This window comes from Marmota marmota, unplaced genomic scaffold, assembly GCF_001458135.2.
Source record: "Marmota marmota marmota unplaced genomic scaffold, marMar, whole genome shotgun sequence".
Taxonomy (NCBI): Eukaryota; Metazoa; Chordata; class Mammalia; order Rodentia; family Sciuridae; genus Marmota; species Marmota marmota.
Genome location: NW_025999869.1, coordinates 22,165,361 through 22,171,797, shown reverse-complemented (window position 1 = coordinate 22,171,797; position 6,437 = coordinate 22,165,361). Strand labels below are relative to the sequence as shown.

The window sequence follows — 6,437 nt, the reverse complement described above, 5'->3', positions numbered from 1 at the left end:
TAACCCACCCCCCCCCCGCGCGCCCATTTACTGCTCCAGGGATTGTAAACACTGCAAGGCATTATTTTATTCGCTCAATCACCTTCGTGAGTGGGAGTTTTAGCCCCTCCTTCCTTACTTTAACCAGAAATAGTTTACTAGGCACAGAGGTTTGATGACCTTACTGAGGGGCCAAATCAAGGTTCAAACCCAGGTGGGCAAATCCAGAGGCCTCCCTCTATCCTGTCTACCTATATGATAGATAATTCCAACAGCCTGTGGTATTTCCCAGGCCTGTAAGGAACAGTAACTTGCTTTAAGGTTAGAAACATTTTTCTAAAGCCCATTCATTTTATTTGGGAAAAAAAAATAATAAATTTTTATTCCAAAGAATGAAAAAGCCTTGAAATAAAGGACAGCTATTTATGTGCTGGGGTTGTAGTTCAGAGGTAGGGCACTTGCCTAGCATGAAGCACTGGGTTCAATTCCCAGCACCAAAAAAAAAAAAAAGGTTCATTGACAACTAAAAAAAATATTTTTTAAAAAAGGACAGCTGTATATTATTGGGTAATATAGCTTTATGAAAACCCCATTGCAAAAGACCCATTCCACTGAATCTGTTGAAAATGTTATCATTCTCAGGGGCTCATCTTCAAAAAGGACTATGGGAAAGCATTTAGGGGACTGTTTCATACATGGCCCATTTCAAGGAAGGGGAGACTTGTCAATCAACTATGACTCTGAACACACAGACACTGACCAAGTATGTGTCCAGTCCAAGAATTCTGTTTTCAGGCCTTGTGACATCTGGGTTTTATTAAATTTTCAAAACAATATTTTTTCTAGTTCACTTTAATTATGAAAAGAAGTACACACATACCTTGATTCTGAAAGGAAGGAAAGATACAGAAACCAAGCAAGGCCGCACTTGATGTCATCATCAGAGAAAGATGCACGGGGACTAGGAGCCTTGGACCTGGGTCACTTGGCTGTAACAATGCATCATGTCCATGCGTTTTGGCCCCAGCAAATGCATTTATGTTTTCTTTTTGTTCCTTCCCTATGCTTCCCAGTTAATCTCTTCTTACAATGCTGCCTTCCTAATCCCAGGCCAAGTCTCCACCTGCACACTCATCCCACAAACACTGAAACTTACTTAAAAATGAAGGGTCTTCAATTATTTGTATTTTTTCCCGTACTATGTCAGTTATTTTTATGAAATATCTGACTAGATAGTTGGCAAAAACGTTTCATTTCCCAAAGTGCCTGATGAATGCTGGGTAGATTTGTTGGAGAATGCTCAGGCTTGATATGAAAATGTTTCCAGTCATCTTTTTGTCTGATTTCCTAGTTTAGGATACTTTTCTTTCTTTTTCTTTTTCTTTTTTTTTTTTTGGGGGGGGGGGTACTGGGTATTTAAGCCAGGGGCTATTTACCACTGAGCCACATCCCCAGCCCATTTTTTAAAAAAGTTGCTTAGGGTCTTCTTGCCAAGTTGCTGAGGCTAGTCTCAAACCTGCAATCCTCCTGTCTCTACCTCCCATGTGGCTGGGACTACAGATATGTGCCACCATGTCCTGTAGGGATACTTGGTCTTAAAAGTTATACTATGGAAAAACTTACCTGTTCAAAGTTATGACTGACCCCATTTGGAATCTTTGCAAGTCTTGTTTTGACCTCAGAGTATTGCATCATGATAGGGGCTCTGGAGACCATTGCTCATAATCTCCTATTTATGGCCTTTATATAGAACAGGGCTTGCTCAAAGCCACACATTGTAAGTGACACCGCCAGGATTGGAACTTGGGGCCTTGGCTCCTAGTCCTATAGTCCTGTGTGCTTTGTCTACTGCCCTGTGTTGTCTTCACAATGTCATGATTCATTTCGCTTTCTCCCAGAAGCTCAATACTTTTATGAACAAAGGTTATGGTTCTAACGAATGGGATTCCAACTCCTACTCAGCTACTTACTACCTGGGTGATCTCTAAGACTCATGTTCCTTTCTGAAAAATGGGGATAGATAATTGTACCTTCTTTTGGATGTATTATAAGGATGAGTGAAATAATGCAAAAAAAAAAAAAAAGCCTAAGGCTCAACCCACAGTAGGCATTTAAGAAATGGTAGTGGGCATAGATATGGGTTGCATGCATTGAGTATAATTTCAGTTTTCAACCCAACAATATAGTCTCACTGGGTTCCATTCTCCCATCCCCGTCCCTGAAGGGACCCTAGGCTCTGGCGCATAGAGAGGCTGGGAGACGGGCCCCCAAGCCTCACCACCCACCCCTTCGGCCTGAAGGGGATTTCCAAGCCAGGAAGCTGGGCCTGAGGCTGGGAGCTGAGTGACTCAGGCAGGTGGCAACCTCTTGCTCTTCCAGAGTGACAACAAGCACATGCACAAAGCCCCACCTGGGAGGAGAACCAAACTGCCTGTGTTTTGTTTTGTTTTGTTTTGTTTTGAAGCAGGCAGTTTCCTAATCTTTCTACCTCTCCCTGCTCCTCTACCACCTCAGCGAGAATAGCTCCAAATATATATTTGAAGAAAATAAGAAGCATGCAAAAAAAATTCGCCTATAACAGATTTAATTCTAAACCAAGTGCCAGAAGAGAGGTGGAGGCTGCATCATAAAAGTTTTATAAACCAGGCACCATGGTGCATGCCTGTAATCCAGTGGCTCAGGAGGTTGAGGTAGGAGGATCACAAATTTGAGAACAGACTCAGCAACTTAGTGAGGTCCTAAGCAACTTAATGAGAACTTGTCTTAAAATAAAAAAGGACTGGGGATGTAGCTCAGTGGTAAAGTGCTTCTGGGTTCAATCTCCTGTACCCCCCCATACACAAAAAAACATAAGGTAACACGGAGTATTTGCTGTGTGCTAGGCTGACATTTGTACATAGTTTATCTCCCAACCAGTCTACAAGGTGGGTACTGATATTCCCATTTCACAGACGAGACAGGAGCTTTGAGGTATTAAATGACTCACCCAAGATCTTATAGAGCAGCAATTACCTGGAGGACAAAGAGCAAGGCTGTTAAACTCTTACCACTCTGAGGCATTATACTGCAGAGTCTTGCCAGCTATTAAGATACGCAACACAGAATGCCAGCCTTGAAAGGGTGTTTAGAAATGATCAAGCCCAAAATCCTACTCAAAATAAATGATTGAATTTGTAGAGATACTAAAAAAAAAAAAAAGGAAATGACCAAACCTAGCTTTACATTTGTAGGGCCACACTGAGGTCCAGAAACAGGGCAAGGACTTGTAAGAGGTCTTGCTTGGAGTTTTTGTTTGTTTGTTTTTTGTTTTATGGTACTGAGAATTGAACCCAGGGCCTCACACGTGGGAGGCAAGTGCCCTACTACTGAGCTACACTCCCAGATATTTTTTTTTTTAAGCAAGAAAGAAGTGGGTTTATTACAAAAGTGACAGAGATAGACTTCTCTGAAGAAAAGGGGCCCCAAGAGCTGGGAATCCCACTCCCAGACCTTTTAAAAATTTTTAGTTTGAAACGGGATCTCACTAAGTTGCCCAGGCTGGTCTTGAACTTATGATCTTCCTGCTTCAGCCTCCAGAGTAGCTGGATTCTCAGGTGTGCACCACTGTGTCAGGCTTATGTGGAGTTTATGATTAACACTTGGGACCAGAACTCAAGACTTTGGCAATTGCCACACATCCCACTGATGAGAAATGGAGCTTCAAAGTCAAACAAGTGTGTGCTTCATTCCATGAATGAATGAGTGAATCAGGGCCAAGATGAGTGGTGAATAGCACTTGGGGAGGGGGGACAGCGGCTAATGAACGTGGAAAGGAGCAGTTCTGGGTCCCTTTCTTAGATCCATAGCCTGAAGCAATCTCAGGAATGTAAAACCCTACAGTGGATTCTAGGTACTTTTTGGTGTTGGGTGTGGTATGTATATCAAAGAGCGATTTGGGTGATAGCTAAGTGAGATAGTGCACTTAAGCGCATGCTACTGACTGAAATGCTACCAGCTAATCAGAGCATTTTTCAAATAAGAAATAAATGAGCACAGCCTATGGTCTCAGATTCCCTCCCTTAGCCTAAGAAGGCATTTTAAAATTCTTCCTACCTATCTTCATGAGGGAATGGGAAGATGTCTAGAACTTTCACATCCACCCAGCACCTCAAGGCAGATGAAACCTTTTATATCCACAACTTGTGCCTTTTCCGAGATATGTCACATGGTAGGGCATGGGCTCTGGAGTCAGACACACTTGGGTTTAAAGCTCAGCTCTGCTATTTACGTTCAAGTTTCCTTATCAATGCCATGAAGGCTGTAAGAGTGACCAGTGCATGGGACCAGTGATAATTAAATGCCAGAGTGAAGGGAAGCAGTGGTCATCGTGATTATCAACCCTGCGAGGCAGCAGAGCTGTTTTTTCTCCCTGCCCCAACTGTGAAGCAACTGCCCAGACCTCATGGAGTGCTCTCTGAGGAGCGGGACTGGAAGGTATCCCCACTGACTTGTTCTTCAGACTTTTTCCTGTTTTCCTCTTTCTGCATCCCAACTCTTTCCCTGGTGTCCTTGGCCTGCCTGTTACTCTTTGATTTCTAGGGCACCATGGGAGGAGAAGAAAGGACAAAGTGACACTGGGGGAAATTCCCAGCCTTGTCACATATGTGGCCTAGCCAGGCCCCTCCCACAGTCCCTGGGAGTCCTGGGTCTCCCCTGCTCCAGCTTCTCTCCCTCTGCTGCCCTTGTCTCCAGACTAGGGTGTCCAAAAGGATTTGGGCTGGGATCCAAGCTTGCCCCTTGTCATCCTTCTGGAAGTGGGTCTAAGTTGGGCAGTCTTGGCCCATCCCTTAGGAGGCAGACCTACCCAACTGGAACATTTCCTAATCTTGGGAAGCCCTAACAGGGCCCTGAGAGCAGTTGTCTTTCAGTCCTGCCCCCTCCCTCCCATGTCTTCACCCACACCCCAGCTTTCTAGGGCCCCTCCTCATTCTCCCTCCATTCCTCTGCAGCCCAGAAGCGACTGTCAGATGTGGCCTGTACTCCTTGCCCCTCCTAGCCAGGGACTTCCCTGGGGTGGGCCTCTGACCAGCTTTGGAAATCTGGACTGTTTGTGATCAAAGAGGAGGCCAGATCACCACTGTTCCAGCCCTTGGCCCACTTGCACTTGGTTAAAGTTTCACACAAAAAGGTCCAGGGGCCCTAGGAGCTAAGCAGACAGTAGAGAGGAGAAAGGTCCTTTTGCTCCAGTGATAAGGAAGTTCCCAGCCTCCATTATGCTTCCCAGGGAGCACCTCATCTTTACCTATCTGTCTTTTAGACTTCTAAAGTGCCCCCAATAACCTTGCTCTCAAAAACTCACATTCACACACATAGGTTGTGCACAGACACATTCTCACATATAAATGTAAACATGGTCACATATGTACACTCACACGGACCCACACATGTACACTGTTGTGGGTCTGACACAAGTTCACAAACAGACATGTTCTCTTACAAATACATCCATGTTCATACTTGCAAACCTACACCTTTTTTGGGTCGGCGGGGAATAAGACAAAATAGGCCTTTCTTTTCCTTTCCTTTGGAAAAGCTAGCAAAAACCGGAGAGAAAAAATTCGGCCAAAAAGGCAGGGCAGGAAGAGGAAATGAGATGGGGAGAAAAGTCTGAGGAAAGGAGGCCAGGCAAGGAGTAAAGGCCCAGACCCCAAGACCTGGGTGGGCAGAGCAAGCTGGACTGGGGAGCAGTGGACCCCAGCTGGCAGGAAAGAGGAGGCCAGGTGGCTCTTGGCACAGAGCTGGGAAGGTCTGGTGGCTTGGGCACCAGTGCCGGGAGCCCTCTCCCCTGTCCTGGCCCATCTGCCCCTGGTCTGGGTCACTCACCTGGGCAAGAGCAGGAAAATCCGAGGGTGTGTACAGCGGGGGCTGCTGTCCCTGTGAAGGCTCCTCTGCTCACTGTGCTTCTGCAGGAAGGAGGGCTGGGCCGAGCTGACTTTTAGGCAGGAGGGGAATTCCCCATGATGGAGGAGCCAGCCACCAGGCAGCCCCACAAGGCCCAGCTGAGGCCCCATCCTGCCCTCTGGCAAAGCACAGGGCCCTTCTCTGTCAGCCTCCACCTGTCAATTCCCAGACTGGCTGTCACTTGCTATGAATTCCAGGGAGGGGAGGGAGTTCAGGAAGCCTAATGATCCTTTGGCCAGGCTGGGAACAGGCACTGGCTCAGGGGCAGGGGCAGGGGCAGGGGCAGGGGTGACCTGCCCTGCCCTGCCCTGCCCTGCCCTGCCTGGGTTCTCCTGAGGACTTCTATTTCCTCCTTTGCCTAAGGTGGGGGATTCCAGTCCTCAAGCCCCTGAGGAAATTGCCAGATGTCCAGCCCACATCCTCTGGCCTTGTTCCCATTCCATCTGTTTCCACTTACTACCCTCTGTGGATCCTCCACAGAGAAGGAAGAGCCCACTCCTTCCCTCCTGCATGCTCCT

The 6,437-nt window shown here is 46.6% G+C and overlaps 1 protein-coding gene across 2 annotated transcripts in view; it reads right to left on the bottom strand.

The window, feature by feature from the left end:
• The window catches only part of Tnip1 (TNFAIP3 interacting protein 1), a 50,572-nt gene extending 44,612 nt beyond the window's left edge, over nucleotides 1-5,960 (bottom strand). The window contains exon 1 of one of the 2 annotated variants that reach the window (XM_048783121.1): nucleotides 5,842-5,960. The gene's annotated coding sequence lies outside the window, so the exon portion shown is untranslated. The remainder of the gene's footprint in view (nucleotides 1-5,841) is intronic. The other variant, XM_048783102.1, reaches the window with a different exon arrangement.
• Nucleotides 5,961-6,437: the final 477 nt, after the last annotated feature.